Consider the following 13702-nt stretch of genomic DNA (forward strand, 5'->3'; position numbering starts at 1 on the left):
ACCCGCCTTCACGGCTACTTCCTGTGCTACTGCTGCTACTACGGCCTTTTCCTACTTAGTTACTTTTTTGTGACACATCTCATGCTGGTTGTACTTCTGTTACAGCTGCTTCCTTCCTTTGCTTTTCGGCCAACTATGCGATGCGCAACTTTGCCTCGTCTTTCTTTATTTTCTCTGTTGACTTCTCGATCTCTGCGATGTCTGGGGCGTGCCAGTCTAGCGGCCTTGCCTCTAGTACATTGAAAATGACGTCATCTATGGCTACAAAGAGTAGCTTGGTCCACTGTTTAGTCGGGTCCTCGTGTGCCCCAATGTAAATGTTCTGTATGTCCACTTTGAATTATGAAAAACTCTGCAAACTATTGTAAATAGTGGGTGACAACTGTGGCTTATGGTTGATCCCCATTCTGAGGTTCATCTCCATGAACACCCAGAAGATTTTACTATTGCAGATCCTCTTAGCATCCTTTGTTGCCCAGAGCGAAGCGTACTTTGCAGACTCTTGTAAATCCCTATCAATTATGGGGAATTAATTATCCTCTGACAATTCCCCAGCCACGAGCACTATGGATAGCATAAGCCATGCATTGTGGAAAATTTTTCCCTATTCCTGAGCTTCGCCGTAATTTCCTAATAACTCCTTGTAGAGGAACTCAAACCAGTTAAACTGGACCCCCTCCGCACACTTCTCAGCCAGCGCTACCATTGGCCCAAGTACTTCGTCCACGCGACACTTGTGCATGACCTTTCCTACGAGTATTTGGGTCGCTACGCGTACTCCTTTCTCCTCAATGCTGGAGATGGCGTAACCCCTATTCTTCTTTTCTAGCTTGTACTTTTTCTTCATGGCCTCTGCGATTGCCATGTCACTTCCCTTCCCTTCTCAGATGTCTACGGGGTCCTCTCCTTTGCATGGAAGCCAAGAGATGTAGTGAATTAGGTTTGTTGTGATGGGGATGGGCTCCTCCAGCCACAAACACCCATCATGCACTAGGCAGAGCAGCTGCTTGATGACAAAAATGGTTATTGAGGCGCAGCGGAAGTGCAGCACCCAGAGCAGGTTTAGTAGCCCAGCCTTTTCCACTCTGCACAACCATTTTCGCGGCTCTATTTCTGTCACCCCCGCTGTGGTGTTATGCTTGGGCTTCATGAGGTTCCTGGTCTCAAGGTGGGGGAACTTCTTGTGGTCAGTGAGGTCCCAATCTTCAAATTTCAAGCTCGGCACACATCCTAGGTGTGTGCCCTCAAACATAATGTTTTATGGGAGGAGCGGGGTCTGGAGTGAGCTCTTGGTCTCATCTAGGTCCTTGCGCACTTTCGCCTTCCCTTTTCGTGAGGGAACATAGGCGGGAAATTTTTTCGCAGGGTGCGCAGGCTGAGTGTCCTCCTCCATGCCTTCATCCTCATCCTCTGTGATGATAAGATCCTCTAGATCTTCTTCTTCTTCATCTGTCTCTATGGTGATGACTTCCCCTTCTCCTCCATTTACAGCTTAGTGTGTAGCGGGTTCCGCAGGGACACACGTGCGAGAACCATTGTTTGTTTGTCCTTCTTGGGTCTTGGCATGCACGGTGATTTTGGGATTTCTGCCACAATCCCGGTTCCTTCTGGGGCATCTCCCACAGCCAGGGCCTGCGTGGCCTCTCTGTTGGTTATTTTGGTTATCTCCATAATGTCCTCAGCTATTTCCATCGTATTCATCTGGAAATCTAGCACTCACAAACTCAGGAGCTCAATCAACGCTCGACTCAGAAAAATCAGGGATCTGCTCAATCTCTCAATTCGAAAATTACCAAGTGTTGTTTTCTGGGCAGCACTTTGTATTTTATAGTGCTATTTAAATTTGAATTTGACTGTTCCCCCCAAATCCAGTTCATTAATGCTTCCTTAGCAGCAGATTTTTCCAAATCGTGCCCGTAAATCACGTCTTAAATGCCTACCACCCGCTCCATTTGGCCTCAAGTTAAGCATCCCATCATGAATAATGACTTCAATGGTCACTTTTTGGCCAACCCGCGTGGCATCGTAGCCCCCCGTGCACGATCACAGACCTTGTGACTTTCTTGTTCTGTGCGTAGCTCCAACCTCGCGCAACTTTCGGGCAGAGTAGTTTATAATCTCGTGCTTCCTTTCAACTGCTTGTAGCACTAAGACTGTTCCTCCCTCAGCTAGTTAGGTGGTCGCGCCACCTATGTGTGGTCTCCTCTGATCATCCAACATTCTTCCGGGAAATACCTACCTTTTACTGTTACTGGCGGCGTCACGCACCTAATCTTCTATAGTGCATCACCCTGGTTAATTCTCTTAGTAATATGTGGTCTAAGCCAAGGCATCAGACAGATCAATTCGCGGTGATAGTCCTCAAACTTGTCAACATGATCATGTGCACCATGTTTTATCACCGTGGTCTTCTTATCAAGAAACTCGTCTCTTATCTCATCTTCCAGCTTCTTGACTTCTACTTCTACCAAAGCGCTTTTCCTTCTTAATTGCACCCTTTCTTTTTCAAGTTCTTGGAGCCTAAAATTTCCCTGTTGGATTTCTACTTGTAAGGTTCTGTGAACCCTCATATCTATTGGTGCGATCATGAGTGGTCTAAGTTCTCCAAGTATTATAGGGCTTACTTTCATTGCTTCATACTCCAGCCTTGGCGTTGCCTGTGCAGTAACGACTTTGTACACGGTCCTATATGCCCAGAGAACCATTGGTATGCACAGATCCTAGTCAGCCCGCTTCACATGGTGGGCTATGTTCAGTGCTTCACGTACTCTATCAAAAGCTTCTGCATGAATATGCTTTTCCATGCTTGGTCTTACCATACTTCTTGGTCCTAGATGGAGGGGTCATTCTTGCCATTGTCTCACCCACACCTGCGTCTCGATCATGTCTCCTACCACGAATACTATGTATTCCATCAAGTTTTGTACCATATGCTTGTACCCACCTGGAAAGGTAGGCGTGTGAGTCATTTCATCAGTCATACTTGTCTTTTAACCACATCTGAGGCTTCCCAAATCATAGGTGCATCATCCTTTGGTAGTCATGCCAGTCCTCAAAACTCTTCTGGTGCGTACCCCACCACCTTGCAGGTGTAGCGCGCAGTACCCATTTCAGAGCGTCGAAACACTGTTGTTCCGACACTTCTTTTTCAAATTTTTCAAGAACTCCTCCACTTCACCTAACCCATCGTACGTAGGCAGATCTTATACCTCTGTTTCTACGTAGTGCAGCGACCTTGTCATCATGTTACAGTTGAGAGTGGTTACCTCGTGTAACCGATTCTGCCATCATTCTATCTCTTTGTCGGAATCTAAGGTATAGTATCTTTCACGCTTCCATGAAATTCGGCCATCCGAGGTTGGATTTACCCAATATTTCTCTCACGTAGTTATCTTGTAGATACATTCTAGATCATCATCGTTGTCGTAGTCATGCACTGGCTCTATGTAGCGCAATCCTTCGGCAGGGTCTAAAGGTACCACTACGCGTAGTGACTTTTTCTCAAAGATCATCTTGCGCTTCTTTAGATTTATTACTCCATTCATGTCAGTGGGCCAATCTATTCCCAATAGCGTAGGATAGGGATTGCTGTCATCAAAAATCTCTATCACATCGAAATATGCTAGTGCACTCGCACCTTCAATATCTATTGTGGTTCCCTACAATCTCCCCATAGGTAGGACCTTTTGTTGGTTCTCCTATTCACAGTTGGATAGGAGACCATTGCAGTTCAGGCTTGCCCATGCACTCCCATGTCTACTTTGGCAAGACGTTCACATCCAATCCGAGATCCAGAATCACTTGATCCATCTCATATTCCTCGATTTGCATGGTCAATCTCATCTCCCTTCTTGTTCGCGTCATGTGCTTCCCGAGCTTCCAAACTACACACAGTTCTCCTGGCGCGGTCTCAGCACATCTAGTTATGAATTCTTGCAGCCCCTTCATAGCCTTGTTGTCGCACAATAGCTTCATGCATGTCTCCAAGAATGTAGTGAGCATCGAGGGGTCCATTTCCGGCTCCAACCTGTCTTTACTTCCTGAAGTGGAGGCATCCGTGAAGCTTCTCTTAGCTTCCATGAATGTCTCCTTAGCATGCTCCAAGTCAAATTCTTGTTCCTTTGTTGGAGCCTTGCGAACCTAGGTACTTTCTTCGGGTTGCTTGCCTTTGTCATCCCCTGTCGTAATACCACTCCGGAGCACGATATTTACATTAGGGTATTCCTCACGTGTCTCAAACCTCATCATTTGTAGGTTCTGAGTCGAGGGAGGTTGGAGTTCTCCTTTATCCCGCAACCTCTCTATCAGTGTTGGACAATCCTCTGTCTCATAATCAAACTGCGTACAATATAAACATGATTGTCTAGTTAGATTTGTACAATCACAGGAATAATGCCCGGTCCTCCACAATTGTAACATATCAGCTGTCTACGACTTCTTCCTGGCCCCATTCCACCTCGGCCTCATCCACGCCCTTGAAATCTAGTGCGCGCCATTCCTACATTTTGATTGAGGGCCTGTGTTTCGACCTGAACTCTGTAGGTAGGAGTCGATCCATCATCAGTTCATAACTTCTACAGATGCGCTCATCATGTCCTACTGACCTGCAGAAATTACAGAACAACTGTTGGGAATTATGTGTATACTTTTGTAATAGATGGTAGTTATATGTAGTATGCTTCCCTCCTATCTAACAAATCGCGCACCATAATGCAGTTGTCGCGCTTGGTCCTACTTGTGCCTCCAGTCTCAATGGCATCGGTCCTCCTCCCACGAGGTGATTCGTGAACACCAAGAAGTGGTCCTTTTCAGCCCCTAGCCCTTGCACTTCATGCACCATACCTCGTTGTGCACTTCTGGATGAGCCATCCTGTCTTGTTTCAAACTCTGCATCTCCAAGCACAAGTTTTTCAATTGCACATGAATCTGGTGGACTCCTAGGTTAGGATCTTGTATCGGAGTCTCATGCAATCTCATCGCGACCTCCAAAGCCTCAACCTGAGTGGTTAGCCTTTGTTACAACAACGCGTTCTGTAGATGTGGTGTTAACGAGGCTACAAACCATTCACGGTGTTGCCCATCTATTAAGGTCATGTTCGATTCGCAAATTGTGCACTTCAGTCTTTGATCCAACTCCCACGGGGTTTCACCTAGTAGCATTGAGATTTCCTTGAATCCAATGATCGACTGTGCCTCTGACTTTGGCCTGCTAAATTCTTTGTTTAGCGCAGTCTGGATATATGCTATCCCCACATTCGGATTGTCATTGGAATGCTTAATGTACCAAGTCAACGCGTGATCCTGCAGAGTGCTGACCAACGTTCCCTTCATTATATTGTCATCCGTGACACCTTGTGCTTCCCATACAACTTTTATCACAAACCAAAATTGGTCAGGATCTTCATTCCCTACTCCCTTGAACACTGGTAGCTTTATCACGCTGGCCATACTACTTCGCGGTGGTGGCGGAGGTGGTATGGACGAAGTGAGGGGTGAAGATGGTGAAACTGGTGGTGGTGTGGGTGGGGGTGGTATGCACGGAATTCTTTGCCTTATCAGGTTGATTGTACTTCTTGGCGAAACCTTCACAAGTTCTTCTTGGCCTCCTTGCAGAGGTTAAATCAAGGGGTTAGCTTATAGTTATGCGCTACCTTCATTTCTATAGATCCTCCCACTCTGTGTAGACCCAAACATCAATTTATTCACATAACCCAGTTTTCACACAGTAGAATTTTAATGCAAGTGTTCAGAGATTTAACGTACTTACCTCGCGGTCCCTTGAGGAAGCGTCGTACTGCCTCGCTATAGCTGACCGACGTATCTATCGCAAATTCGGTGATGAACCCTCCTATGATTCGATCCATCCAGTGATCGACAGTGTGCACGATCTTATCTTCTGATGCTTCCAATCTGCGCACCAATTCTGGATTCCACACAATAGGTTTGTCGAGTTTACACCTTCCTTGGCTATCTACTAGTCTCGCGATCCACTTGTAAAACTCAGTAGGGAAGGATGCAAAAACAATTTCATGGCTCTTCGTATACAAGTAGCAATCTAACCACTCTTCCTTTAATAGTCGCAGATTCATGTTTTCCTGCGCCGCGAACTCGTGAATCTTTCTATCCGACCACTCTTCAATTCCTTTCTTGGTTAGATTCTAGTGATATGACATCAGACATCTCTATACAGATCCCTGTCCCCACAATGGAACCATTTGTTGGCTTGTTGAGGCCTGACCCAGGTTCGAAGTTAATTAGCCAAACAAAACTTGGTACTAATGGCCCTTTCGGCAATAGTTGGAAGAGCGCGGATTGAGGTCTCACCCGAAGTAGTATGGGAGGGTGCTAGAACCAGGTTTTTGCACCATGGAGATGTCTGATGAGTTTGACTGGTCCATAGTTTGTCCCTGCGCGTAGGTTGCTTCGCACACTTTCCCGTTCCTCACGGCCTGATATACTGCCTTCGCGCAGCCCTACCCAGGGGTTGTGCACTGCGCTCTGCGTTATTACCCAAAACCTTGCTTATATTCCAATATTAGTTACTTATGTTTGCCTACTTGAGTGCTTTAAGTTATACTTAACAACATAGAACCTTCATATAGGTACACGCAGTAAATAAACAATATATTTTCAAATTATATGAATCATGCATTAACCCAAGAACATATACACATAATTATAGTAAAACCTCTCTTTATTGATTATTTCCATAGTTACAGACTTGACTCGCCCTACGCACTCAGCTACAGGGGTCCACGCACTTAGCTGTGGACTACTAGGCCTCTACGCACACAACTGCAGAGCCTTCTCCTTCTCTACGACCCACAGACACACTTTACACTTTTACTTAACCACTTAGACTTCTCTTGCTCATCTATTTCTTCATTATTAGTTGCTCCCTTTTTACACTTAGTGCTTCGCTCTATTTATACAATCCCATGGTCCACGGACCATGGGTAGGTCTATTAGCCGACATTACATTACAAAATTAGGGAAAACAACCCTATGACTCTATCATACTTTCGCACCCCATGCCCGCAATTTGTGGAGCTTTACAACAAGATTTAGCCAAAACTTGGGCTTTAAGCCCCAAAACATGCCTTGGGGGTATTCCATGCCCAACAATAACATGTGACCAGTTACAAGGAAATCATTTGTTACTTTATCATGCAACGAAGATGATTCTTTTGTTCAACGCATTTGCAAATTTGTTCAAACTGATCTATCTTTGTTGTCCTCTAACCTAAAATCCCATGCCACAAATAGTCCATTTGATCATAAAATTAATTGTCATTCGTTTTGTAATTTTCCCACCAGTATATCTTAAGACATTTGTTTCACATCAATTAATATTTATGGTTTATATCACTATTCAGATACTTGTCAAGCAGTTGAGGAACTTAAACCTTCACTAATGGTTATGCCAGGCCCTCACTATCTTGATGGGCCTTTTGAGCATGATAAATTAATTTTTGCTTAGAAGATTCTCATCCTGGTCTCGCGCTTTTAATTGCAAATTCATCTTTTCAAAGATTTTAGGGTTTTCAAGTGGATTGTTTCTAATTTCATGATCCAATCACTAAATGGTTGGAGCAATCTTACTTGGCAAGCTCCATCACAAATAAAAAGTTTTGATCTTTCCTCATGCTTGCTAAGGAGTACAGTGTAGATGAAGACACATTCACAAGAAGCTTATGAGGTTTGTCTAGTGATGGTTTTTATTGAAAAGGTAACAATGCAAACTAGTTAGAATTAGTGGCTATGGAATATCGTTTTGATGACAAGCAAGCCCTTCTATTTGTTGTGCAAGTTATTAAAGATCTTATCTTTTCTGTTGCACATCACTTTATATCATTTTTAATTGTTCATATCTTTGTTTATTCATGTTAGTGGAAACTAAGGTGGCTTCATTGGAAATTTCATTATACTTAACCCTGACCTTCTAGCTGGTTAGGATATGAGTAGGTCTAGCTGCATTCTAGTTTCCCTTTCTTGCACCCATCCTGCACTTACTCTCTTCTAGTCTTTCTTGTTTTCTTATTTTTGTGCTGCATTCTATTTTTGGTTTAGCCTCTATTTTCTTTCTCATATTTATTTTGTTTCCTTTTTCTATCATGTCTTTTCCTTTAGGTTTTGCATGAAAGATCCTCCATTGGCTCAAAAGACAATGTGGAAAAAGTTGACAAGGGAAATTGTGATGAAGAATGATGCTTGGATTATATGTTATCCTCTTCTCTATCTTGGGTTTACATACCTTTAGAGTCAATGATGTCTAGATAGAAAATACAATTTGTTCTAGACATAAAGCCTTTGGTCAAACCACGAAGCCCGTATCTTCAAATGGACCCTCATTCTTGATTATGCCTTGTATTGAATGGTGTTTTGACTTGTCGACTCGACAGAGTAAAGAAGGGAAAGAAGAAAAAAATTAAAACGAGGTTGTATCTTTTAAATCCATTAAACAAGTAACAATCTCTCCTATTCTCAATAAGTTGGTATCCCTCTTCCTGCTTGATAAATAAATAACTTCCTAAGCACAGTTATGTAAATAAAATAAATAAAGGATGAAAGAAGAGAAAGGATTCATGTGCATAGAGGTGAAGCAAAAAACTTTGTTGGGTATACTGTCCAGAACTTCTAGTAGCAAAGTGATGCTTGTGTTCTCTTGAGGTGATTTTGTTGGGGTATTATTTCGGCTTGCTGGAAATGGAGAAACACCAACGAATATGCTTAAAAGTTTGATATACTTACTATCACTCTAAGAATATGAGCAGAAATTAATCAAGAGATAAAAGTACCATTTATGACTGATTTCACTCACAAACTTCAAGCAATAACAATTTATCTCTACTTACTTCTAACATCTACTAAGAGTACAGAAGTGCAACATCAGTAGCAGACATTAAAATGCAAACATAAATAAATCTCGATCCATCCATTCATCAAAAACCCCCTCCGAGGGTGCAAAAGTGCATGTTCCGAGGACAAGTTTTTTGACAAATTTCCGGACCCTTCTCCAAATGCCATGAGAAGGGTTAAATACTACTAACTAACTAATCTTAATTACACAAATTTAGGAAATGGCTTCAAATGACCGCCCTTTTACTAAAACAAATTTATTTCTAAAAAGTGAATCTAATTTCTAACCGTTTCTGTATCTGCTCCTTAGTGCTGTAAGCAATGCAAGGTTCGCCTGGAAAGAGTCGGCTGGTTGTCTTTTTCCTTTGCTCGAGCGATAAAAGTAGAAATAACAAAAACTGGCACCTCTTTCTGACAAACTAGAAGATATTTTTGAAAATCTTCCTCTGGCTGGGTGTATTTGCTGTGTGTATACTTAGTATAACCCAGATTTCTTTCAAACTGATTGTGCTGTTGCTATTTCGGTTTCCGGCCGTGCGAATGACTCAACGAGTTAGGGATTTCGTTGCCTGGACAATCTTCTGTTCTTTGTTCCAGGCTTTTCTGGAGCGCCCTCCCTCTTCAGCGTTTTTCTTTTTGCTTTATCCAATCTGAGCTTCAGGATCTTTTGCAAACATGATGCTTTTGTGCGCCTTTGACTCTGAGTCTTGGATAGTCTATTTTCATCAGTGTCTGTTGAGTGATACTCTGGAATCCACGGCCCTGCTGCATGCGACATCCATTTGCGAAGGCATCTCCTCTCTGTTCTTCTAGTATTGGCACTTTCCCCTTTTCCTTGGATGTTTCCTGCATATAGATTTATATTAGTTGCTGCCTTACATTTCACGCAAAGGAAAAGAGAATTGACGAAAAGATTGACATGAAAGCTTTAAGTTCTAATGAATGCATAATCATGACACTCATAATGACTTGACTCTTCGAAAAACGAAACACGATCATCTTTGGATACTCAGGCGTGCAATCATTAATTTCCCTTAAGGTGCGCGCTCCATTTTGGGTTTACAGATCATGCTGAAGAAACTTTGCGATGAGTGGTTTTCTGCGATTCGCATCGCAGCAATTTGATAGTCTCATTCATCGCAGATCGCAAATCGCAAAATCGCAGATCGCAATATCGCAATTTTCATTTGATCAATGTGTGCAGCTTTTGCGACATTGCGATATGCGACGTCGCATATCGGCCATCGGCGATTCCTCAGATTTTCTTTTAAGGGCGCCTTCAAAATATGCGATGCGATGAATGCCGCATCGCTTCTTTGCAGCTTATTCATGCGCATAAGGAAACGCTTCACTCTCTCGTTGCGATGTGATATAGCTCTTAGGGAGTTAAATACAAAAAATTCGATAAAAATATTTTTGGGATTTTTTGTTAAGGGTCCCCCTTTGCTTGATGTTATTGCTAATACCAAACAAAGAGGGGGGTTGTTGGTGACCACAACAATGGCGATTCACTGTGAAGAACCAGTTATCTCTGCTTTTCTATTGACATTTCCACTTCCGAAACAGAAAAATTTTCATATGTCTAAATTTTGTTATGGACAGATAGAGTAGATTACCCCTTATCCTGTCAATGATAATTTGTCTCAACCTTTCTTTTATTCCAATTGTCTGCTTCCTTAGGCTTAGTTCTTGCATTCATACCAGACATTACTCGGTCCTTTTTAAAGATAAAATAAGGTCTTCTCTGTGTACTGGCTTTAAAATATGCTCATTTGTCGTAGGTAGAGCCTCTGCTGCCCGCAAGCGTCCATAGCCTCGACAGGGTTACCATGTTATCCAGCAATGATCCTTTTTCCTGCTTGAGGTTATTTACAGCATTTCAGAGAAAAATCCTTTTTGACACTTTTTCCTTTTTTACTCTCTAAAGAACAATGTCTTGGTTTGGTGGCCAAATTATGACACATTCATTCACTTGATTTACACTTTTGCTGAACAAGATGGCTCGTGATGAGACCCCTTGTCTTTTGATTGCAACAATCTTGAGTCGTTGCCCTGTTTTGATAGACAGTATTGGCAAAGTCAGCAAGTTATAATATCTGTGATCATGATAAGCCGGCTCGTGATGAGACCTCTTATTCTTTGAGATATAGTGTTTTCTCGGATTGTTTCTCTGAATGCTGCGGTTTCCTTTAGCAAGGAGGAAGTCATTGTTTTTCCTTAAGAAAGCTCTGGACGACAATAATAGAGTTTGAAAACAACAACTTTACAGAGAATATTTATTTTATTATTGATGATACCTTTCATTGTGCTGGCATAAAACAATTTTTTACCAAAGGTTGTTCTCATCAAAGTTTTTGAGAGGTTGAAACTAATATCATATTCAGGTTAAAGTTAACTCTATTTGTCAATAATAAAAATCAGATTTTTCGAAAAGTTTTGCTATTTGTACAAGTGAAATCAAAATCTGATAGAGAGTTGGTGTGTTCTTTCATGAATCCTTTTCAATGATCATTTACAACCGGTTTTATTTATAAGAGAGAGAAAAACAAAGTACAAAATAAAAATAAAAAAAAACTAAAACTATCCTACAAAAATAGAAGAATGATCTTCTATGGAAAATAAATTTTAAGAATCTGTCCATTCACAGGAAAAGAATCTCTTCTACCTGCCAAATCCTGCAACAAAAACGTCGATGGGCCTATGACTTCTACAATCTGAAAAGGACCAAGCCACAGCTTCTGAAATTTCATATGTTTTCCCTTTTCTTCATGAGCCTTATCCCATATCAAAACTAAATCTCCCATCTGAAAGTTCTTTCTGGTTATGATGCTTGAGTCAAAAGAGGATTTTATTAGCGCTTGGTGATGAGCATGGGTTGAGGGAATGACTAAGTGAGTTGGAAGAACCACTTCTTTCCCATAAACTAAATTAAAGGGAGAAGTGCCGATGGAAGATTTCTTCGTGATTCTATCTGCCCATAAAGCATTTACCAGAGCTTTGTGCCAATTCTTTTGGTTTTGGTCGACTGTTATTTTAATAATCCTGATTAGGTTTTTGTTTGTTGATTCAGCCAACCCATTACCTTGCGGATAGTAATTGGCAGAATATTTCAGTTTGAACCCTCTTTTTAGTGCAAACTCAGTCATTGCATTTCCAGAAAAGTATGATGCATTATCAAACATTAAGGCCGTTGGCAATCCAAACCTAGTGATGATAAATTGATCTATGAATTCAATAATGTTTTCATAATTAACTGTCTTGAGAGGAACTGCTTCTACCCATTTAGTAAAATAATCTGTTGCCGTGAGAATATACCTATGATGCTTAGAAGAGTGAGGAACGATCTCACCTATTATGTCCAAGCCCCATTGGCTGAATGGTTGCTCGATGTTAACCGACTGTAGTGGCATGGACGATTTCCTTTGTTTCCCTACAGCAGTCTGGCAGATTTGGAATTTCCTTACGTAATTGTATGAGTCCTTGAACAACGTGGGCCAATAATATCTTGCACGTAATATCTTATGCACAGTAGCTTCTCCAGCATAGTGTCCACCTGCTGGTCCATCGTGGAGTTCCTGCAAAACCTTTTCGGCTTCAGTTTTCTCAAGACACCTAAGAAGTACAGAATCGTAATTCCTTTTAAACAGAACATCATTTATGAGTTGGTATTGTTTAGCTTTCAACCTCAGAGCTCTTTTCTTGGTGTGATCCAGGTGTGATGGAGCATACCCGTTCTTAAGATAATAAATGGTGTCCGCATATAATGATTCTGCGTCGTTTAGGCTTACCTCATACGTGTGTACCTCTTCAGATGAGTTCTCAGGAATTTGCGACGCTCCAGCTAACATCTTGCAGAAGCCTTGACCTCTTACGATGTTTGCTGGTTTGATCTCAAGATCGTATTCTTGTAAAGCGGTAATCCAATTTTCCCTCTTTTCGCCCACATCCTTCTGTACCAAAAGGTTTCTTACCGCTGGAAACGGTACTACGACTTTGGTATGGGCCTTAAGTAAGAAAGGTCTAAAATATTTGATCGCTTTGAAAACAGCATATGCCTATTTCTCCACGTCTCAATAATTGAGTTCAACACCTTGTATGTTCGAGCTAAAGAATGTGATTGGAGCTTCCGCCTTCTCTTGATTTACTTGAGTTAAAATTGCGGCATAAGATTTCTCTGAGGCAAAAGTGTATAAGATGAAAGATTCTGAAAAATTTGGGGTAGCTAAAGATGGAGCGTTGATGATAGCTTGTTTGATCAAGTTGAATGCTTCGTGCTCATCTTGACCCCATTTAAAATTTGAATTCTTTTTTATCATATTTTGTAAAGGAGAAATAATACGTGAAAAATCTGGGACAAACCTTTTTACAAAATTGATCTGTCCAAGGAAAGATTGCATTGCCTTTTTGTTATGGGGTATGGATATTTTGGAAATTTCTTTGATTCTGTCAGGTTCAATGTGAATACCAGATTTTGACACTATGAATCCAAGCAATTTCCCTTCACTTAATGCGAAAAAAGATTTCTTTGGGTTAAGTGAAATTCCATACCTTAAGCATCTTTGAAAGATTTGTTTCAAATCTTTGAGATGGTCACTTCGCTTCTTGGAGTACACTGTTATATCATCCAGGTAAATCACTACCGATTTATTGACTAAACCTTTAAACGCGATGTCCATGGCTCTCCGAAAGGTAGCGCCGGCATTGATCAGACCAAATGGCATCTTCCGATATTCGTATGTGCCCCATTTGGTTCGGAATGTGGTTTTCAACTGATCATCGGGATGTACCAGCACTTGATTGTATCCTGAAAATCCATCCAGGAAAGACATCAATTCTGAGCCCG

This window comes from Pinus tabuliformis, chromosome 9 (genome assembly GCF_031772625.1).
Source record: "Pinus tabuliformis cultivar Carrire ecotype Pingquan chromosome 9, CPIR1, whole genome shotgun sequence".
Taxonomy (NCBI): Eukaryota; Viridiplantae; Streptophyta; class Pinopsida; order Pinales; family Pinaceae; genus Pinus; species Pinus tabuliformis.